This window comes from Castor canadensis, chromosome 10 (assembly GCF_047511655.1).
Source record: "Castor canadensis chromosome 10, mCasCan1.hap1v2, whole genome shotgun sequence".
NCBI classification, from domain to species: Eukaryota; Metazoa; Chordata; class Mammalia; order Rodentia; family Castoridae; genus Castor; species Castor canadensis.
The window spans coordinates 14,355,021-14,379,871 of NC_133395.1; the positions used below are offsets into that span (position 1 = coordinate 14,355,021).

The following is a 24,851-nucleotide window of genomic DNA, read 5'->3' on the forward strand; positions in this document are numbered from 1 at the left end:
ACTGGACACAGTGATGAATATATTGAATGAATGAACAAGTGGCAAGAAATATATGTGAGACTCTTAAAAGATGAATGTTGCTGACATTTGTAAAGAGTAAGAAGTCATGACATCATAACAGAGTGTCCCCCAGTGAGTTCCCTGTTGAAAGTGTTACTCCTCCCTAAGACAGGCTGGATATTTTCAACAGCATTTGTCTGTGCCTCTAACTGTCAAAGGAATTTATTGTGCATTTACACAAGCAAGAAAGAAAAATTAGAAAAGAGACCAGTCCTCATACTTTTTAACATGAAAAGTATCCCCGGCAGGGTTTCTGGGAAAACAGAAGTTCCTGTAAAATAACTTAAGCACCTTTTCATCAGATGTATTGAAACATTAATAGCAGTTCTCTTTTCCCTAGCATATTATATACTGACTACAGCCAGAATGATACTGAACAAGAAGAAGCAAAGGTTTAATCTAGAATAGTAAGACTATCTTTGTATTCCACTGCCCCCTTCATTTCTGAAAACAGAGATAGTTTCTTTCAGCCTTGTTTCTGATCACAGGTTTTCACCAGAAATGGTCATGAAGAATCAGAATTGTCAAATCCTCTGAATTTAATTCAAGAATTTCAGCATCCCTGTGTATTCCGTGGTAGACTAGCCATTCTGGCAGAGATGGTAAAGAAGAGAATAGAAATGAGAAAGAAGTGATAGTATTTTTTTTCTTACCTTCAGAAAATCCTCAAGGCAAAGAAGACTCAAGATTAAAAAAAAACTGAAGAGGCTGAATAATGGAGAGAAGGGGCTGATGATGATATTTGGCAATTAGTAAGCAGTCTTGGTGAATATCACAACAGCAAGGCATGGAGGATAGAGAAGAAGGAGATCAGCATTAAGGTGGTTGGTCAAGGAGATCTCCAGAAAGGAGAGAAATTGGCAAGGTCATGCAGGAGAGCAGGCCTGACATGAATGTGCATGAAAAAGAGGAGGGGGGAGCATCTTGAGTGGGTAAACTAAAAGGAGCTTGTTAAAGAGGCAAAGAGAAAATGGCCTACAGGGTGCTTAAGTTGTTCAAGGAGCATGCTGGTGACTACTGTGGCCTTCTGGAACACTGCCCCAAAGTGAGTTCCACAATACACTTGTGAGGAGCAAGAAAGGTTAAGAGAACAATAGAACAGAACAAAGAGGACTTTTTCCCCTTTATCCTCCACCGAGAACTTTAGCAATAAATATTTTTGAGAATTTACTGTAGCTATAGGGTTGTATCAGTTTGCTAGGGCTGCCATAACAAAATATAGCAGTCTGTGAAGCTTAAACAACAAAATGAGATTAATTTTCTCAAGTTCTAGAAGCTTTTAGAGATAAGGGCAAAATAGTTTCTGCTGGGTATTGAGAGGGTGGGAGGGAGAGGGAAGGGGTGGGGTGGGTAGAAAGGGAGGGGGTGGGGGCAGGGGGGAGAAATGACCCAAGCATTGTATGCACATACAAATAATAAAAAAATTAAAATAAATTTTAAAAAAAGTTCTAGAAGCTTGAAGACCAAGAGTAAGGTGCCAGACAATATAGTTCTTGATGAGAGCTCTCCTTCTGGCTTGCAGATGACCACCATCTTGTCACATGGCCTCACATGGCCTTTTCTCTGTGATCAAGTACTCTTTGTGTGTCCAAATTAGCTTTTCATGTAATGACACCAGATTCAATTAGGACCCACCCTGATGGCTTCACTTTAACTTAATCACCTCTTCAAAGGCCTTACCTCTGAATACAGTCACATGCTGAGGTACTGTGGGTTAGAGATTCAACATAATAGTGAAATAATGCCATTCATAGGCATATATGGTTTTTAATCATAAGGGAAATGACACTCAATTCTATACAGTACTGGGAAGAAGGCACAACACAAAAAACATATTTCTGAATGTGAAATTTAACTTAAATAAGGATTTATACAAAAATACATAAAATATATTCTAATATGAAAAGTTAAACTTCAAATTCTTGCAAGACAGGAGAGTTACAAATTTAGATCAGGAAATGATAATGTTGACTTTCAACTTCCCCTCTGTAGGACTGAAGAGAGATCCTAATAGATAATTTTTGTTAAAAATGAGCTGTTTTCTAGGCTATTTCCTAGGGAAAAAAAGTAAGACAGAGCAATGTAATAGGAACAGCTCAGGATTAGAGCTTGGGCATTCTGGTTCCAGTTCCTGGTAGAAGATGAAGTACCCAAAGAGAACGAGAAAGTGAAAAGGGAGGGAATTAGGAAAGAGCAAGATCAAAGACATTAGTCCAAAGGAGAAGAGGACAGCTACAGGTCAAAGTTGCAAACAATCAGATAGACAAGGCCTTTGACACTGTTCACTCATGACCTTCAAAAGAGCAATGTTAGTCAAGCTGAAATAATTAAATACAGATTTAGTGGGTTGAGATGTGAATGGGAAATCAAATACACAGAATTTGTGATTGTCTAAAAGTCTAATGGAGAAATACAATAGTGACTTAGGGAAAGACTAAACAGAAGGAATTTAGTTTTTGTTCTGTTTGTTGAAAAATCAGAATAGAGTTGTTAATAGTTAAAGGAGTCTACTTTGAAGAAGGGATTGAAGTATCAAACAGTGATGAAGTTCTTCATGTTTGCCAACAACCAATGTGGAAGAGCTCCCCAGAAAAGTGCTTGTCCTTCCTCCTCCCTTCCTTCCCTGGGGGGGTGGGGACTTAGAGATTAGTTGGGATATAGACAAGTATCCTAACTTATGTCTTATATATGGTAAATGGCTGTATGTCCAAGGGAAAAGGACACACAGAAAAACTGAGTGTGTGAGGCCATTAAGTGTCTTTTGGGAGTCCAGAAAGGGCTTGAAAACAAGGGAGGCTGGAGCTGGGGCTAGCATGATGGGTCGTTGACTGGGCTAACAGAAGAGAAGAAGTACTTCATACAGAAAAGTATGTGAAAATACAAATGGGCTCCATGAATAGGTTCACCTGGAAAGAAATGGATATACTTCTGTGTTGAATAGAAAGGATAAAAGGAAATATAGAAAAAGGCATGGTCAACTTTTCAGGATGAATGGAAAGGAATGAGAGGAATTGGTGTCTCAGGCCTCATTTTTCACAATTGTCTTCTGAAACCACATTAGCCATTGGTCAAATTTAATAACCCCATTTTGAATTTTCATTTTTAAAACTATTTCAGTGGATTGTTTAGTATCAAATATTGACACCCTGAGAAAGAGAGAAAATAAAATGGATTGGGGTTGAATATAGATAATAAGATTGAGAATTTACCTAGAAAGAAAAGCAAAAAATTCAAGTTAGGCAGACAAAAAAAGGTTTTGACCATCAAGACAAATAATCCCATTACATATGCATTACTGGATCAAAAAAGAAGGCATCAAATCTAGAAATCCCTCAATAAACCTTCCTTATATTTTTTGAAGAGAATTAATCAAGGGGACTAGTAATATTGCAGGGAAGAAAAGCAAGAACAAAAATCACTGTACAAATTAAAATATGGCAAGTAACTGGGTGCTAGGACTGAAGCCTGTTATCCTAATTACTCCAGAGGCAGAGATAGAGAAGATGGCAGTTGGAGATCACCCTGGGTGAATAGTTTATGAGACCCCCATTTCAACCAATAAAAAGCTGGGTGTTGGTGCATGCCTGTCATCCCAGTTATGAGGGGAGGGTAATAGGAGAATCCCAGTCCAGGTTTTCCTGGGCATAAACGCAAGACACTATTCAAAAAATAACCAAAGCAAAAAGGACTAGGGGTATGGCTCAAGTGATAGAGCCTCTGCCTAGCAAGTGCAAGACCCTGAGCTCAAAAGAATGTTCAGTCCTCATCAAAGCTAGCAACCAGATCACCCATCTAAGGTCAAAAAGGAAGGTAGGAAGCTTAGAGAGAGAAGCATGGATCTTGCAGAGATGGTAGTCAAAACCAGGTAAGAGAAGAGCCAGAGGTGCCAGCAACAAGAAAAGACTGTGATACAACACTCTCTGTAGCACTTCTGGTGTCCTTCAGAGTAATCTCCAAGTTCGGGTGAACCTGACCTCTATTTGAAGGCCAATCATTCATGCAGTGGGAGGTTAGGGGTGCTGTAGGGAGTGCTTAAGCTGAAACAACTAAGCCCAAAGCTAATGCAGCCATCAAAGAGGGCAGAGAGCTCTGGTATTAAGTCATTGCTGTGATAACTAAGGTTGATGTGTAACAAAATAAGAAGAATTAAAAGTATGTGGCATAGTAGTCTGCTAAGGTTTCCATAGCATAGTATCATAGACTGGATGACTAAACCAAGCAAATATTTTCTCACAAATCTAGAGGCCAGAAGTCTGAGATGAGATGTATAGTGGGAAAGGTGGTTTCTTCTGAGGACTTTTTCCTTGGCTTTAGATGGCCACCTTCTCCCTGTCTCTTCACATTTCCTTCCTCTATACCCAACTAGGCTCCAATTTCCCCTCCCTATAGGGACAATGGTTTTATTGTATTAGGGTCCATCTTAATGAGTTCCCTTAACCTTAATTACCTCTGTCTCCAAATATAGTCATATTCTGAAGTACTAGAGTTAAGACTTCAACATAAGAATTATGGGGGAACACAGCTCAGACTATAACAGATGGTAACTGCAAGACTCTTTTAAAAATGCACCAGCTAATCAATATCCTAATTAAAATTTAATCTTAAATATACTCTCCCAGCTATGGAAAATATAATATTTGGATGTTTTCCCATGTAGAAAGATGTTACCTTGCTCAGTTGAGAAACTAGAAAATAGGCAAAATGTTGTTACTGCCTGTTTCTTATCAGAACTAAGAATTTTATCATCATTTCATTTGCTATGGTGTTGAATGACACCCCTCCCGCATACACAAAGCCCACGTATTAAAGGCTTGGTCCCCAGGTAGCACTATTGAAAGGTGATAGAATCTTTAGGAGGTGAGGCCTACCAGGAGTTATTTAAGTCATTGGGGTGTGCCCTTGAGGAGGATTGTGGGACCTTGGGATCTCGTCACTCTTTTTTGCTTTAGGTGATGAGGTGAGTGGTTTTGCTCTAAACACACTCCTGCCATGATGCTCTGCCTCATCATGATCCCAAACATAAGATGCCAACCAGTCAAGGCCTGGAACCTTCTCAACTGTGAGCCAAAATCAACGCTTTCTCTTTATAATTCATTATCTCAGGTGTTTACTACAGTGATAGAAAGCTGACTAACACACATTATCATGCCACAAATACATACACAGAACACACAATGAGAAACCCTTAAAAAAATAAAAAGGGAAAATTTAGTCTGTGTCTTTGGCTAGTTTCCAGCTTCACTTTTCTTGCTATTTATTAGCCAAATAGGTCTGTCCAGGATTTAAAGCCAAAAATGAGGGGGGAAATTACCATGTACTCTTCACTTATGATTTCTAATATTTTAAAAAGAGCTTAAAGACCTTTTATTTTATACGTTTGCCAGTAATTGTCTTTATAGTTTTAGTGGTATTAATTTCATACAACCCATTTAGAATGTCAAGTCACATATGCAACTTGGTAATAAAGTTATTATTACTTCATAGAGATATAATTATAAGTAATTTTGGTCTCTCATTTTTGTCCTCTCATTTTCTTCTTATTTCTGCCCACGTTTTATAAGAATGAAGATGAGTTTGCTGACCTTTTGCTAAAGAACATTTAGTATGTGGAAACTAATGATTTCATCCTGCTGAGGCCTAAGGAACTTTTATTTTCTAGATCCATTAGCTTTTTCAGGGTAAGTCTGATTATATTACTGTATTACAAATAAACTTCTAAATTCAGAGAAGAACATAAATGCCTCAAAACAGTAAATAATGCAAATAATGTGGAGTTCCTTTTAGCCCATGCACCATGTTTCAGTACAATTTTTTCCCTTTATTAACAATATACTAGAGAAGATATTATTTAAAAAGAAAAGAACAAAGGGATAAGAGGAAAAATAAAACTTCTCATTATTTGTTAAAGATCTGTTGACATACATCATTAAATTGAATACTATAAAGCTTCTCCATATTAGGTGAGCAATTTAAAATATGCAGTAAATGTAATCTATACTATTAAACTAATTTGCATATTTCTACAGACTTCATTAGCCACAATTTCAAAGGGCTTTGTGAATCTATTCATTCTTACATAAGAGAGCACCACAGCTGGCCCAATGAAAGGAAATATTATCATTTTGGCAAATATTTTAACTACAAATATAAAGGAAAAAAGCAAAAAGAAGGTCTTATTTCTAGATCATGTGTTAGAGAAGTGGCAGAAGAATATGTTCTTCTGGTTGAAGGAATTCAAACCTGCGACCTTCCGGGGGAGGAAAATTCCTACATATTTCAAACTTTGTAGAAGAATGAACTGGAACAGCAGAATGTACCTGCAGAGTTGTCCACGTCTTGATTCTCAGAAATACACATGCAGACCAGTGAGTTATGCAAATGTAGAACAAAGATGATCTCGTACCATGGCAAGTCAGGGATTTGAGGAACTAAGTTGCCCTGCAAAAGATGGTCTACCACAGGCAATCTCTGCACACAGATACCTAACCGGGGAACCAGTGATTGCTAACCACTACTTTTTCTTGTGAGCAACTATCTGTCCTATTCAAACTGTTTGCTTACATAGCAGAACCTGAAAACATATAGCTGGTAAAGATCTTTGAAAAGAAACTGTATTAGGCTTGACAAAGCTGAACCTAGACTGACCAGCAAAAGTCCAACACATGGCATTATATAAAATGAAACCCACAGATGCTGAGGAATGTCTAAATGAAGGACCTACACTTGGTTCCTGGAATCTGGAAGAAAAAGGTTTGAGAAAAGTCTGGTCACATAGGACCTATGGGAGGTAAAGGTGTGTGGATGGGGGCATGTGAAGGGATCAATAGCACTAAAGTAATTTGCATGTTTCTACAAGCTTCACCATCCTCATAAAGCAAATAGCCTGGCCTCTGAAACCACATAGAGGAAGGGCAGTAGTACAGCATCAGGAATCTCTGCCACCTCAAGAAGACAATCACTGTAATGGTGGCAATAGTGAGGACTGTCACTCCAGAAGAGTTTGAACTCAACCTTGTGCAGCAGAACAAAGGACCAGAGAGTACCCAGGTTACCATCTGGGCTTCCTAGAGACAATGCCCTGGAAAATATTAGATCATGAACGTAACGTCAAAGAATCCTGAAGGAAGAGACTTCACCTACATCATTTTGGCAGTAAAGGGCGTAGACTTTGAACTTGACTGCTGAATGTGCTATCATTTGTATGGCCCAAACTGGTGAGACCTGGGGGATCTATTCATTACACTTAAAATAAATAACTGCTATGAAGTCAGAAATTAAGTTTATCAGAGATAGGAAATCAAAAGATTCTGCGATTTCCTCAAACTTAGGCAGGGTAATGACTCAGTCAAAATCTAAAGCTTAGAGCATTCGCAGCTCTGCTAAGACAAGAACTGCGATTTTGTCTTAGAGGGTGAACACACAGCAAACTTCCTAAATCAAATTGTGAAAGCATGGTGATCAGCATCAATTTACATTCTATGAATGAGCCCCCATATTTTACCATGCCTTTCTGCCAGGGTTTATTATTTGTTAAGGGTTTTAAATCTTCAATGGAAAAATATTTCTGTGAAATCCAGTAACACACAGTGGTTAACCATAGCAGAATTTGTATAAACTATGATTTGTCAAATAACTCATGCTTTTTCTCAAACACAAGCCCTTGCAATAATCTGACAGAAAGAGAGAGATAGTGTGAGAGACAGAGACAGAGAATTTACCTTTTCTCTACAATTTTCTGTTAAACCTCCAGCAGATCTGCTTTTCCTGAATTCTTAGAAGGTTGGGAATGTAAGCCTAAAACCACTTTGTGGTAGAAAATGTAGTCCTACAGCTAAAAGGACTGGAAATATCATTTTCCTGGTTTTCAAATAACACCACATACACACCAATTTAGGTGGAGCAGAGAACACTGCATTCTTTAGACACATCTAGGGAACGAAATACAAGGGAGAAAGTAACAATTATTAAGCAGCAATCTCCATGCTAATCTTCTCAGTTTACGTTAGAAAATCTGGTAAAGTTACATATAGTAGCTTATTTAGTCCTAAATTGAAATGAAGCAGATAGTTTTATCCCAGGCGTTAACTGAATAGCAGAGCTAGAACTTAAACAGATATCTCAACCCAATGCTCTTTTCACAATACCATGCTACTATTATTAGTAACCTTTCTAGTATTTAACAGCTATTTTGGTCAGGAAAGTTTTATTCTGTTTTAATCAGAATCTCATTAATTTCCATGTAAGACTGTTTGCTGGAAATCTGTTCTCGTAAAGTTTTGAAACAGCTGGTCACTGTCCTTGGTTTAAGAATTCCCTCACATACAGTACTCAAAGATAATGAAATCCTTCATCAGCGATTTCTTCTTTGGGCTGAATAAGCCCTTTTTTTCAATGTTTCCTTAAAAAGATTTCTGTACCTTTAAATATTTTGCAGCATTGCCATATCATGTTGACTTCTACAGCTGGAACACAGGCACATGATTCACTTATAGTCATTTATAACCACAAGGACCATTCCCACCTCCCACCCCACCGCACCAGCCATGTTCTTTAATCAACTGTCTTCTATTTAATGCTTAGCAGCTTAGTCCTCCAGTGAGCATTTTGTCTTTATTGAACATTATTATGTTTGCTGTGACTGCTTCTCCAATTTGCCAAGAAGCTGCTCTATTTCTAAGGAAACTGCACATCATTTCCCATCTTGGTAAAAAAAACCCTTTGCCTCTCCTATTTCACCATGTATGTGTCTCTACTTCATAGGCCCCTGTGATGGTTTCAGTTGTGTCCTTGACCCCAAATTCCACTGTTGAATTCCCAACCCCCAGAAACTCAGAATGTAACTTTATTTAGAGATAAATAAAAAGATAACTACAGTTAAGTGAGGACATTAAGGTTAGCCCTAATCTAACATGACTGGTGTCATTACTAAATGAGGTCAGAGCATAACAGGCACAGACATAAGACCTTGCAAAGACACCATGAGAAGATGGCCACTTACAAATCAACAGAGAGGCCTCAAAAGAAACACTGTCGAAACCTTGATCTCAGTCTTCCAGTCTCCAACATTCTAAGAAAATAAGTTTCTTTCCTTTAAACCACTCAGTCTGTGAAACTTAGCCCAGAAAACTAATAGTGCTACCTACAACATAGCTCCTTTCTCTAACTCTATGATTCATTATGTAAAAACACAGTTACATACACCAACATCACATAACCCCCGATATCGAAAGGCTAAATTATACATTATAATATACAATATTACATAATAGATATATCTGTGGTGTTTTTATCAAAACTGCATAAACTCAATCTACCCATGAGTAGGTACCAGACAATCTTAAATTGAGAGGCACCCACAAATCAGCTGACCAGCACTCTCCAAATTGTGATTGAGAAGGGAGAAAAGATGAAGACCAGTCATAGTTAGAAGAGATCAAGGATATACAACAGCTAAATGCAACATAGGATCCTGAAGCAGACCCTCAAACAGAAGATGACTTTAGTGAAAAACTTGCAAAATCTGGATAAAGACTATAGGTTAGTTAACAACATTGTACCAGTGTTGATTTCTTAGTTCTGATAAAAGAATTATAGTTATACAATGTGTGAAATTAGGGAAAGAAGGGCAAAAGGTATGCAGAAACTTTCAGTTCTATGTGAGCGGTGTTATTATAATTCTAAGTAAAAAGGAAAATAATAAAATTTCATAACATAAGTAATGCATCATATATTCTAAAATAATGAATACTATCAAATATTAAAATTAAGTAATAAACTAATAAATTGCTGCTAGGGGATAAAAATGACATGCTCTGTCACTATGAAGTGTCTGCTGAAGTGGACTCTATTTTAAAAGAAGAGAAAGAGGTGCTAATGTGCCTTGAGATAGTTCCACACTAGGCATCTGACAGGTACTACCTCGCTTAATCCTCACAGTGGCACTGTCATTTGTAAAATGTGACAACTGATAAAAAAAAAAAAAGAAGAATCTCAAAAGTATTTAAGTAGCTCATCCAAGGTCACATAACACTTGATATACCAGAATTTCAGACCCAAGTCAATTTCATTCCAATGAACATGCTAGGTCTACTGGTTAAGAAATAATTTAAATGCCCCCCAAAAACTATAACTTTACCTAATTTTGCCTGTCCTAACTCCATGGATCAGATTTTTGGCTGAATCTTGGAATCACTTATAGAGCTTCAGGAATTCCTAAGCCCCAATTCTATTGTGACTGGAGATTTGATCTGAGCTCAGGGTTTATAAAATTCCCCAGGTATTTCAAAGCTGTAGAAAACAACAGTTCTGCTAGTTTAAACTAACTCTACTAGCTCACTGTTAAGATCTTGCACAGCAGAACTAAAACCTTGGCAAACACCAGGACAATCATTTTTATCAGTTATCTGGGAGTAAGCACATATCATTGAATCAATTAAACTCAACTTGTGCAACATACTATTTATGGAAACAACAAAAGAAGAAACTCTAGAAAAGACACATTCGGGACAGAGACCATTCAGGACAGAGCTTTATAGCGGCTGTCATCAGCCAATTTCATAGAGATCCAAGAACGTAGAAGCATTTGACTTAGGAGATAAATCTCAAAAAGCTTCCAATACGGAAAAGAAAGCAGCAATCTTTTGACTAGTAGAAGTCAAATGACTTACAGTCTCTGATTTTAATTTCCTCTGGCCCCTTTGAAATGGCAAAGGGAAACTATCAAGCTTGTAAGACTCTAATTGAAAATAAACATTTTCCTACTTTTAAATGGAATTAAAGCTGGGAAAAATGGAATAGCTTCAAGGTGAGGAATGAAACAGAAAGCAACATCAAGAAAGCTGCAATGAGCCATTCCGTTTGCTGAATTGTCAGCCATGCAAGCACTTATAGACAATTACAACCTTAGAAAACAAATAAAAAGTGTGTAAGTAGGCACTTTGATACTTCTTCCTAATTATAGGGTTTATGAGCTGGATTCAAAACACACAAATAGAGACAATGCAAACAATAGTCACCCCAAAATGAGGTTATGAAGTTTATTAGCTTTACATAATTACACAGCTGGGACAGGTTGAAACAACCCTGTCTGTAGCAGTTCCTCTTCGTTATTTGGTCTTGGAGCAAGGTTGCCACTCATGATTTTAGCTTTTTAAAAAAATACAACTTAGGTTGTATCATGTGGAGTTGCCAATATCAGACTTCTGAAAATGGAAATCTCATGTTCTGAGTTGCAATATGAAAAGCCCCTATACCTCTCTTAGGGTTCTCGAGGGCATAGGCTTATTTCCCTCCAGCCTTTGAAGCATCCATAGCACCAACCACAGTGGTGTGAACAACAGAGCATGCCTAGTAAAGGCCAAGCAAAGACACACACCTGCCCAGAAGGAAAAAGCTATGTTTTGCCATGTTAAGCAAAGCCCTGGTAATTGACCTGGGTACCAAATCACACCTTCAATCCAGCTGACATTCTAGTGTTAGTAGAGAATGTTTGTTGTTTTCCTACCTGATGTGTCTGTGCAAGGTTATGGGAAGGAAGCAGGGTGAGAAATCTCTCATGATATACACACACACAAATAGATGGCCTGTAATTAACTATTTCAGGTGTCTAGGTCTCAAAGATGCTGATTATTGATTTCTCATTTTTTAGATGCAACAAAGGAAATGTAGGCAAAGTAAGGACAATCTACAAGAATGTCACAAACTGATAATTACTTGTCTAAAGTTTTTTAACAATAAAACCCATGTGAACTCTCTTGCCATGCAAATATTTTACTTTGAAAAGGAAAATACATGCTTGATATGATGCCTCACACCTGAAATCCCAGCTACTCTGGAGGCAGAGATCAGGATGATTAGGGTCCCTGGCCAGCTCCATCTTCCCAGCCTCCAGAACTGTGAAAAATACATTTCTGTTCTTTAAAAGCCACCCAATCTATGATATTTTGTTACAGCAACTCCAATGACCTAAGATCTCACTTCTGGGTTTATTGCAAGTGTGTGAGTAAAAGGATGTTTGTCACGAACATGAATTAATGTGTATTATATGTCTAAATGAAGTACTAGCAAATGACATTAGCATTTATAATCTTTTTAATTCATGCGAACACATTTTGTGCTTGGAAACTGATTAAGTGAGATCATTTACAGGTATAATCATTAAACAAGAATTGGTTGAACTCAAGGTTCATCAAAATAAGAGTGACTAGAAATTGAGACATATTAATCTTAATTGGAAATATTCTATTGTTATGGAATTCATTTGTTTGGTAATGTCACCTTTGGGAGAAAACACTTTTCTCTAATAAATGTGGTCAGTGTAATTGGATTTCATACTACAGAGCTAGTTGGCTACTGATGATGCTTCATCAGAAACACACACTTGTAATATGAATAGGAATAGTCTCTGGAGTAGTTTTGAATCCAGTCTTGGTGAAGTGTAAAATTGGCATAACAGACTTAGATTATGTAATGCTCATGGACAATTTAGGTTATTGCAGCAAAGATCTATTAGCATGTTTGGGGAATGAAAGAAGATCTGGAAACCACAGGTACCTGGAGGTCTGTCGTAGCCTCCATAATTGCTCTCCTTAATCCCAGGTCATCCATCCTGTCTCCTCTATGCTCAACCCCCATCCTACAAAACAGAAGTCTGATCAGTTACTCTCCTGAAGTGGACCACTATGGAGCAAATATAAACCCTTACGATGGCCAGCGAGGTGCAGCCTACATCTGATTCTGCACGTTGACTGGTCATCAAGCTTGCCACACAAGCTCCTGTCACTGAGCTTTGCAACAGTGCTCCTTTTGACTGGAATGCCATTCCTGAGGAAATCTAAGTAGCCTGCTTCATGCAGAGTCCCAGGTTTTGTTTGTCCTCCCCATCTCAGAAAGTCACCGCCACCAGTCCCATTATTCCTCCAGTCAATGAATCCCTCTTACTTTTCACTCTAACTTGAGAACACTTATTTGTTACTATTGTTGCTTTCTGTCTTCCCCACTAGTAACAAAGTTCACTGAAAGAAGAGACTGTTTTTGACCCAATACCCAAAACAGTATTAGGCACATAATAGGAATTGTCTAAAAATATTTCATAATGAATGAATCTGAAAAGTGGAATGAAAACCTATGAATAAATAGGTCATTTTTCTTTACAAAGAAATACCAGAATTAGAATAAAGATGGGTGTTCATCCTCAAGGAGAATAGAGGTGAAGATTCATGGAGCCCAGTTGCATGGCCAATTTCCTAAAACCCAGAAAACTTTGGGGGATAATATGTGGGCTCTAGCAAAATAAGAGGACAACTTTTGCATTTTTTCTATTCCCCATTGATGAATTTTGTTTCAATTACCATTCATTTCATTTTAATTCTGTTACTGTTAAATATTTATGCTGTTTTCAATGTCCACATGTAAAAGTATATTATTACAATGCTATAAGAGTATTACATGAGCTACACGGTAAGGAAAGGTGCTTAATAAAACAATTGAAAAGGAGGAAACATTTTTAAATGTCATAGAGAATGTCTTTGTTATTACCTCTTGCTGGTTTCTCATTTTGAGTGCCTTCTATGATAGACTATGACTTTGCATTAAATTACAAGAGTATACACAGAGCTCATAAAGAGAATAGAGGTTGGGATTAGGGGGGCATTCCTATAAATAGATGCCCTAAAAGAATTGGCTCTAACACAGTTCACATGCCGTGAAGTCATTAAATACTTGTCTCCACACAGCTCCATCACACAATGGCCCTTAATCCTCCTCAAACTCTCCTGAGATTATGATACACCTTTGGCCATAGGATATCCTGCTCATCTGCACGGATCTATATATATATATTCTTCATGATGACAACAAACTTCCACCGATCCCTAATATCATGATATGTATTACCTGTATTTTCTCAGAACATCCCTTGGACAACTTTCAAGCCACTATAACCCTACATTATAACATTCCAAAGCACATTTCTGCATGGTAGAAATATTCCCCAAAGTACAAAGTATAAGTCAAAGACAGAGACAACTGAAGATCAAACTATATGTCTTGCAGAACCCACTCAACCTCAGAACAGTGCAGTGGACGTGCCAAGAGAGCTGCCATGTGATACACCAGCGCTGTCTGGCTGGAAGGGTAGAGCACAGCCTGCCACAGCTCTCACCAGCTAGGAGTGCATGGCAAAAAGCACATATTAGCAGTGTGCTGTAATTTGGTTTTAATTACAAAAATACTTCTAAGATAAATAGTGTTAAAATGAATCAGTGTTATTCAGGGAAGCATGAAACATGCAATATATTCAGAAGGAGGTGATAATTATTTCATGAATGATAAAACAAATTATGTAAAGATACAAAAAGCTGAATTGTGGAGAAAATGAGTTAAGGCATGAAAACATGAATTCATTCAATAAACATCTACTTATTTATGACCCAGACACTTAAATGTATAAACTGGACATATAAAGCCATTGTTCTTAACCATAAAGATCTTCCAGTCTAGCATGTGCTGTAGATATGCAAACAAACAACATGCTGACTGCTGTAAAAGAGCTGTTTGTGAATTACTAAGGGAACGTGGAGGCAGAAGACATCAAATGTTTCTTGGTGATTTAGGAACATCATTACTAGTGATTACGAGGATGCAATCTTGGAGATGAGCACAGGTCATCAGGCTCAGACACAGCTCCTGCAGGCAGAAGCAAGGCCCTGTGTACTCAACTGGTTGGATGTCACTGAGTGTGGCACAAGTCAGATCAGAAAAGGCCTGCAACCATGATACGGAGGAACCTGATCTTTACCTTTACCTGGAGTAAAATGGAAGGTTATCGGAATATTTAACTCAAATTTAGCAGAGATAAGGGACTACAGTTCCAGAGATCTGCAGCATTGAGGAGAGCAAACATTCTGAACAGGGAAGAGAGGAAGTCATGAAAGAATGGGTAACTTAATACTTTACATTCTCTCTCCTTCTTTTTAACTGTGGTACAAAAGCAACACTGTTTGTATATCAACCTATGAAAGGTATTTTCATTCCACAACCACCCCCACATGGTGTTTCAATAATTCAATTATAATTAATATTAACATTTTATTAGATTTAGCATGCAAATCTAATTTCCACCCATAATAACCTCCAAAGAAGGTTAGTATTGGTCAGGAGCTCTCACTAAATGTGAAAAAGAGTAAATTATTTTAGGAGTGTAGGAATACCAAAGATCAAATTGCATGATAAGATAAGGTTAAAAGATCATAGAAAAGAAGGCTAAAATAGAATGAAGAAAACTCAGGGTCCGAAAACATACTCGCTTGTTAACCATGAGAACCTCAGCAAGCATTCTAAACTTAGTCTGCCTTGTTCTATCCCGGCAAGGGGGAATAACTATACTACTCACTGACTATGCAGAAATGTTTTAAAGACAAAAACACGGTTGTAAGTAAACAGCACAGACTATCCAGCTATATGGCATTCCTACTCTAGGTGGTTAAGACCTGCTCACATATTGCTGTACATAACACAAGGAGATATAAAAAGCACAAACATGGGTTCTCCAGTGGGAAAGCAGTCATAAATCGGTTACTAGTGCACCTTCCATCATCAATTATCAATTATTTTTAATTAGTTAAATGTGGGTCTAAAAGTAGATCTTCCCCAAGTAGCCACTGATCCGGCAAAATAAGTGAAATAAAAATTCCAAGTAAAAATTCCTTACCTATGAGAATGTGGTCTAAGTGATATGTTACAGTACATTCACTAAATATATAGTAAATTCAACAAAATAACAGGATGATAGAAAGAATGGGAAAGGAGAGAATAAGGAAGGAGAAAATACATAAATATTCCCAGAAAAGTATGCATAACACAGTGATTCTCCCAAGTATTTGACTTTTTCTTCCTTAAAAATGTACCATAAACCCCATCCCTACAACCCAGGTAGTCATCAGGAAGCTGCGAACACTCTCCATATACAAGCAAAATGAAGTAAGAATTGTCAGCACAGGCAGATAGCAGCTAGGGACTGTTTGCTGTTGTTGGTTGGAGAACCTAAGGAAAAGCTCTAGGAGAAGGCCACAGGCACCCTGTGACTGTGAGGCTGTTCCACAAAGTTAAACATGAGAGTTTAAAACCATACGGTCACTCCTCTGCTATGGGGTTACCTCATGTGTCTCACTAAGATATGTTGAAGTCCTGACCTCTGATTCTTTGGATGTGACCTTATTCAGAAATAAGGTCTTTACAGTTGGAATATATTTAAGATGATACCATTAGAGTAGCCTCTAATTCAATCTCTCTGATGTCTTTAAAGGAAACAGGAAGTACCATGTGTACACCAAGATGCATAAGAAGAAGACAGCCAATGTGCTGATGAAGACAGAGATGAGAATGGGGCATTCTTAAGGCTAGGGACACCATAAATTGTTGGCAAAATACTGCAAGCTGGAGGAGGCAATAAAGCATCCCCCACCTACAGGGTTTAAAGGAAACATGGCCCTGATGACACCATGACTTTGGATTTCTACTGTCCAGAACTGAGACAATAAACAGTTGTTTTAAGTCACCTAGCTTGTGGCACATTGTTATGGTGGCTTGAGAAACAAATACACTCTGTGTTGGGCAATTTTCCAGTACTATAACAAATACCTGAGACGATCAACTTAGAAAGAGAGGAAGGTTAATTTGGCTCCCAGTTTCATAGACCATGATGTGACCGATCCTATTGCTTGGGCATTTGGCGAGGCAGCAGATGGCAGAAGCATGTGGCAGATTACTCCAGTCACCTCATTGTGGGGAAGAGAGAGAGCAGAAGAAAGAGACTGGGTTCCAGAATGCTCTTTAAAGACATACCCCAATGACATAAGACTTTCTACTAGATTCCATCTCTTAAAGGTTCCACCACTTCCCAATAGCATCAAGCTAAATTCTAATTCTTTAACACATGGGTCCTCAGGGGACCCAAACAAGAGGGTAAAAGTTCCTTTGAGACCAGCCTGGGCAAAAAGTGTACTAGACCCCATTTCAGTCAATAAACCCGGACATGATGGTATACACCACCTGTCATCCCAGTTATATGGGAGACACAAATAGGAGGATCAAAGTCCAGATCAGTCCCAGCAAAAAATGTGAGACCCTATTCCAGAAATAACTAAAGAAGAAAGGGCTGAGGGCATGGCTCAAGTATTTCATTGCCTGCCAATGCTGGGAGGAAGGGGAGGACATGCCAGACAGAGTTGATACTTTCACAAATGCTGCACCTCATAACTCAGTTTTTTTTTCTCTGCCAAAGTCCAATCAAATGCAAAATGATCAAATTTGCTCTTGTTTTCCACTCTTGTTTTGTTCCATTTTTTAATTGGCTATTCTATTTTCTTCCTACACTTGTATGCAGCATCAGTACGAAGGTTTCCTCTTGCTAAAGACCCTAGAAGTATTGCTTCACATCAAAATAGAAAAGGAACTCATAATTAGTGATTTACATTTGTTGACTAATTATATTTTAACTGAGAAGCATTCCCACTAAATTGTTACAACTGAATATTTTTATAATCTTCTCTTTGCCTCTATAATTGCAGAATAAAAGGCTTTTTCTCCTCAGTAAAGGAATTTAGGCATCCGCCTGTTCAATTGACACTGGCAGAGTCTGACTTGGAATCTGTAAAAAGTCTTAAGACAGCTAATCAATCACAAAGGCAGTTATTGGGGTGCTTCATGTGCCTGTGCCAAGCTCCAGGCTTCAGAGTTACAGAGGTGGGTCAGGGCTCTCTTTCCTGAAAAGGATAGCCAGTTGGCTGGACAGGGTTTGATCCTGGGAAGTCTGCACCCATGGGTTTCTGAAGAGTGGAGCGACACAGGGAAGCCTGAGCTGCAGCTGAGAAACACGAACCTGGCACAAAACAGAGTATGGCCTGTTGTTGCCTAGTGGAGCTCAGCCAGTTGGGTTCTTGTTTTTATGCAGTCTCTGTTTGCCTCCTCTTCTCCAGCCCTTTCCTCTCCAGCTCAGTATTCCTAGCATTTGGGTCAAAGTTGGTTACAATACAAATGAATCATTGAACCACATATATGTCTGGTTGTGAGCAATTAATTGTACCACCACTGCACACTGACCAACCACACATGTGCCACTTCTGGAATCTAACAGTTGTAGGCAGAGAGAGGAGGTCTGGATCGTCAAGCCCAGCACTTGAGAGGGGTACTTATCTCCCTGCTCACAGTGTGAAATTCCATTTCCAGGCTTTGGAATTACAACTCATCAAAGATATCAGAACTCACTGGGAATGACAGAAGACATAATTAATACATAGCTACCTCTACAGTCAATCTTCATGATTCGCAGATTCCCTGTGTATAAAATAGGCTACTGGATTAAATTACTTGTAACACCAGAATCAGTACTTGGAGTGCTTTTATGGTCATTTATGCCATATGCTCAATGTGGCAAAAAATTTGAGTTTCCTGACATACATCTTCCTATCTGAGGTCCAGCAAGGCCTTGCCTTCTTGTTTTAGCTCTCATCCTACAAGCAAGTATAGTCTTCATGGTCAGTTGAGTGCCATGAGTTTTTCATTTTTGTGCTTTTTTTGTTGATTATTTCACTGTGAGATGGTCCAAAGCATCATGATGAAGTACTGTCTGGTGTCCCTGAGTGCAAGCTGGCTCAGATGAGACTTTCGAAGAAAACATGTAAGTAAGCTTTGTAAAGACCCGAGTTCTAGTGTGGTTGCAATGTAACTGAATCTAACACATATTAAATAAGGCATCTTTAAGCAGAAATACACAGAAAACGAGGTTATGCATTGATCAGTTGATGAAAATGCCATGACCCTAGGAGCCAAAACCTGTAATTCTCCTAGGAGCAATTGGAATGTACTAATGCAGGGTTCATGGCAATGTTACAGAACATGATTACTGTGAATAGAGAGAAAAGACTGTGTTTATGTGTAAAAAATCAGCCATATACACATATGTATATGTAAATCTACGTATGTACAGATTTATGTTGTTATATATAATACTATAATGTGTGTGTGATCTAGTATATTGTTATATCCTTTTTTTTTTTTTACTATGCTGAGCTTTGTACATTTGATGGCAAACAAAACACACATGGCTCTACTTCCATGGACCTCGAAGTCTATTAAAGGAGTGAAGGATTAATTAGAAGTCCCTTTGGGCTGCCATATTGAAATCCACACTGTGATCAGTTTCATCACTCCTATAATCCAATGTTTTCCTCTTCATTGTTTTATTCCTATCTTTTTGTCAACTGGCTTCACAATGAGTAAGGAGAGTGTTGCATAGGAATATAAGAGGACAGGCAAATGGTCTGTTTTGCTCTGATCCCCCAGCTCCTGGTACAAGTACCACATACATAGTAGACACTCAACAAATGGATGCCAATATTTGTCCACTAAACACACCAACTCCTGGTATCTAGAAGAAGAGGAGGGAGAAGCAAACTGCAAAATAAAACTGCAAAACACATTCTATTATTTGGTAATAATTCTTCCAATGCCTATCTCCTGACTAAGAATTGCTGAGAGTGTGCTGGCAGCCAATTAGTCACCCCAGGCCAGTGGCAATAACCAAGTAGGCAGACCCTACAAGAGGCAGTGGAAATGAGCAAAAAATCTATCAAAAACACAGTTGGCTAATTTACGGCTCAAAAGAAGGATTCTTCTTTCTGACTATCTAATACCTTTATGCGCTAATCAATCCATTTATTGAGTTCAGTTGCTCAATAAATTTAGGTTGTATAACCAGCAACAAAAATGCATTGAGCACTTCAGTGTTGATCAATAATAGCCAATGCCATTAAATGAAAAGATATCTACAAGCTGTTGTTGTTGTTCTTAACCCTGTACTGATTAACTGAAATTTTTCTATTGTTTCAGCTCTACCCTGGGATATCACCCAATCCAACTAGGAAGTGATTAAAACACTTAAACAGAAAAATTTTTTTTCAATTGACTGCAAATACATTTGAATGCATGCATCCCAAAATATTGGCAACACCAACTGGAAGAGAAGAGACAGTTTGGCCATGTGCCATTTTGCCACTAAGTAAAAAAAAAGAGAGAGAGAGCCTAAGGACTGCTCTGCAAATCTCCTAAATAAAAAAGCAATCTAGTTTCTGGCAAGGAGCTCAGCAATGGCCATTTCATATAAATGAATCTGTCATGATTTCATTTGCACACAAGCTCGATCATCCAAAATAGCAAAAACAGCAGGCTATGGTGTGGCTTTTCTTTATCTGTTTTTGATAGACTGCTTTCTCCTTTTCCTACCCCAGATGATGACTGCCATCCACTAGAAACTATATTGTGAAATTGCAAGAAAATTATTCTCAATTTTAATAGTTGAATAACTTACAGAAGAGAAATCACCCCTTTTATTTTCTTAGTGCTTTACAGATTCTGAACACAAGATCAAGTGCATATACAATCCTCCCTGTATATATCTTCATCAAAAGAAGCTAAGTGGAGTATGACAGGCTATGAAGCACAGTCTTTGCTTATTGGTATGTCCAGTGATTCTAGGTCATTTGTGGGGCTCCGAATAAAAGAGGGGAATGGCATAAATGAAACATGTCTTTTTTCAGTGGCTGTCTTGCAAGATCCACTGAGAGTATCAACCATCATCTGCTTTAAAGCCAATCACAAGTCTTCCAGGCCAATGTGCACCAGAAGACAGCCATGCAAGCAGGTCTTATTTCCCCTAACTTCGGCTCTTCCTGTCACGTGGTGCCTAAACTGTTTCGTTAGGCAGAACCAGCAAAGACAGCATTCCAAGATGCTGTGCCCTTTATTCCAAATAACAGCACAGCACTTTATTTTTCTTCCCTTCAAAAGGCAATAAAAATTGCTGTCACTGCACAAGGGTGTAAGGGAAGTGCATCACTGGGTTGTGAGAGGTTTAAGAATTGGATTACCCTGTGTCACTTTTATCAACAGGACTTGAGGCTCCTCAGGGCTCCTTGAGACTTCACCAGCAAGGGACAGAGGGAGGCAGTTGATGACAGCACCACCCTCCCTCTCCTCACAAACTCCCACCCCATCTGTACCCAACCTCGTGTTCCCAGACAACTTCCCTCAGGATCTGTAATTTTCTGATTAATGTTACACTGTGAGGAGATTCAAAATGGTTGTAATTGTAAGGCAGCAATGTTTGAGTCTGAATTTCCCCAGTTCTGTGTAAAATATCCCTATTTTAAAAGCAGCCTTCTTGAGGAATTAATTATTATAACTACGGGGGCTATGTTAAGAAAAATAAAATTCATTGAACACTCAAAAATGTGTTCTTTTTTTGGAAGGAAGAAAAAGTTTAATTTCTTGCTCAACTATCACAGGAGTCTAAGAAAGACTGCATCCTTCTATATAAAATATGCCATTCTTTGAAAAACGAAGAATGAACCAAGCCTTGTATGCACATATGAATAATAAAAGAAAAAGAAAAAGAAAAAAAAAAGAAAAACGAAGAGTTGATTTTGTGTGAAATACAAACATGCCCATATTTATTCAGTGAGAAGCACGACGTTTAAAGAGAGTAATAAAACATGAATTAAGAAATTTGAGTTGAAGGTGAAATCACAAAACTAGCTAAGATTTGTCTTTGGGTAAATATACCTTTTTGGATCTCATATTTTTGCATGTACAAATTAAAAGTTCAGGCTAAGTGATGTTAAAATCTCCTCACACTCAAAATTCCAATATTTGAACTGGCTAAGAAGCAATAGAAATAAAAAATTATTTCATAATTGTTTAATTTAACAATTAATAATCTACCATGAAATGAATTTTCTCTCTGGACGATTGACCTAGATGAAACTTTTTTTTTAATGTATCTCCTTAATACACATTATCACTATGCCTTATTTATTAAAGCTATGACTAAATAATGCCATTAGTTGTGAACTTAGGAACTATAACAAAGTGGCAAAACTTACCACATGGGTTGCAGAGACATGGGAAGGCTCTATTTGTTTTGTTTACTTTGTTGTTTTTGTTTTAGTATTTTTTGTTGGTTTTTGTTTTGTTTGTTTTTTGCAGAAATGGCGTTTAAACTCAGGGACTTGTGCTTGCTAGGCAGGTACCCTGCCACTTGAGTCATAACCACAGCCCTTTTCCTTTTAGTTATTTTGGATTGTGCTTTTGCCCAGGACTGGCCTTGGATTGTGATCCTCCTACCTATGCCTCCCACCACACCTGGCTTATTGACTGAGATGGGATCTTGCTAACTTTTTGCTTGGGCTAGCCTTGAACTATGATCTTCCCTATCTCCACCTACTGTGTTGCTGGGATTTCTTTCTCTGTTTTGACTTTGCCATGCTCTAGAAGCAATCTGGCTACTGTCCAGTTTAATTTATGTAACACTTTGTGGCTGTGTTTAACGTAATTGCAAACATGATATGCATTCATAATTGAAACTGAAGCTCTAAACCAAAGTCTATTTTTCATCTCATCAAAAAACTAGCTAGAAGAAGAAAGGAATTCCACATGAGTTTTGGTAAGTCAAATGGTAAGTAGCAGCAGTAATCAAAAGTATTCATGGGAAAATTCTATTAGGTCTTTTTAACTGGTGAGGCTCTATGCTGATGATGTCTGCAAATCTTTAGGGAAAGATTTAGACCTAAAACGCAAATCATACCAATTTCACACATGATGTGCATTCAAACCTTAAAGTTCCACCAAATATATCATTCCCATAATTGTCACCTTTATATGCAAATTCAAGAAGGACCAGACAAGCAAAACAAAAATATACAAGGAGTACAGACCTGTATGCTATCAAAATTAGACAATGAAGAATTCTTCTGAAAATTATTTTGCTGAAATAGCCTCTATAAATTCTGAAACGTAATATTTTACAGAAATTAATGGATGGTGTCAAAATGCTGATTTGCAGTCATAATGCACTGGGTTTTTGGGGGTTTTTTTTTACCTCTTACACCCCTAATTTCTTTTCTGACCACATGTTACTGAGATTATCATTCATGTCACAATAGCATCCATTCATCTTCTGCTCCTTCTAAAAATAAAGAAGCATGCTTTCACCTATCTTACACTGTTTATATCCATTCACTTTATTTCCAGATACAAAATACTGTTATTCACAAATTTAAGAAACAATTTGTCCAATCCATGAATGATATTCATGGGAAGATGAAACAATCCTGAGTCTGAAGCTGGCATCTCAAAATCCAATTAAAAAACAATGTCATCTGATAATAAAACACAGAAAGCCCTTCAAATAAGACTGCTCACACTGCACATGTCTGCAGGGCAGTGAAGGGCACGTTCTCAGAATCTGAAACAAAGCCATAGAGTTTTAGTTTTGGAAGTGGACAGAAAGTAACAGAGAAACAGGATAATCTGGGCAAAGTAGGAAGAAGGGAAACCATACAGATCTCCTCTATATTTTATTCTTTTTTCTCTCTTATTTTGTTCAACTGTTCATCCCATAAATATTGATTAAACACTATGCCTAAGGCACAGATGCACACACAGAGATATATTAAATTTACAATTGGGGGTTGCACCGAATTTATTTCCTATATTAACTGTCCATTTCAAGTTGAACGGGACGTGCTTCTATTGAGTGCTTACAAAGTACTGAACAAAAGAGTTCCAACAGAAGCTGTTCAGTAGTTTCTTGCCCATCTTCTCTGAGGTCTGACACACACATTGTGGTGATTTTCTTCCCTCCAGCTTCTGGAACACCATTCTCTCTCTCTCTTATTTCCTCTTAGCTCTCTGACCATTTTGCTTGATTATTTCAATCCCAGAATCTTCTTAATACACCTCATTCTCTAAATGTCAATGTGCTTCCCAGAATTACAGTCCACTCTCTGTCCTCATGGTGTCCATATCTGTATTCAAGCAAACATGGATCAAAACTGTAGTTAGCCCCACCATGATGGCATCTCTACTAAACACATACATACTATTTTTTTCTTGTTACCATTTCCTAAATAATACAGGAAATAAGCATTTATATAACCTTTACTTTGTATTAGGAATTGTATGTAATCTAGAGATGATTTAAGTATGCAGGAGGATGTACATAGGTTGTGGGCATGTGTATACCATTTTATATAAGGGACTTGAGCACCCTTGACTTTGGTACCCACAAGAGGTGCTGGAACCAATTTCCCATTGATATCATGAGACAACTGCATATAATTTCACCCTCATTTCTCTACAGAAACTTCCCCTGGGACCAGGTGTGGTAGCTTAGCTACTCAGGAGGTAGTTCCTCAGGAAGATTGAGGTTTCAGGCCAGCCCAGACAAAAAGTTAGTGAGATCCCATCTCAACTGCAAAATAAGGAATAGTGGCACATGACTGAGATCCTAGCTATTCCAAAGGCATAGGTCAGAGGATTGTAATCTGAGGCTAGCCCGTAGCAAAAACGTGACACTCTACCTTTAAAAAAAATCACTAAAGCTAAAAAAAAAAAATAATAAGGGCCAGGAGTGTGGCTCAAGTTATAGAGTGCCTGCCTAGAAAGCACAAGGCTCTATGTTTAAATCCCAGTGCTGTCCCCACCCCCACCTTCCTGCCCCCAAAACTTTCTCCTTAGGATGTGATCTCATTCTTAACCTTGACCTAGAATCTCTGATCTTATCTTATTCCTGCATACCAAAGATGCTTTCAACCCCCTCCTAAACTTCTTAGAAATTACCTCATGCCTGCTACAGACATACCACCCTTCTGTTTCCTGGTGTGTTTCCCTTCTACATTTCCTGCTGAATCAAGATTTTCCTCCTTCCCCTGGTGAGCTAGCCCTGAAATGTCAGA

At 38.1% G+C, this 24,851-nt stretch overlaps 1 protein-coding gene across 1 annotated transcript in view; it reads right to left on the reverse strand.

Moving 5' to 3' along the window:
• Hs6st3 (heparan sulfate 6-O-sulfotransferase 3) overlaps positions 1-24,851 on the reverse strand; it is a 699,700-nt gene that overhangs the window by 354,456 nt on the left and 320,393 nt on the right. The gene's annotated exons all lie outside the window — the stretch shown is intronic.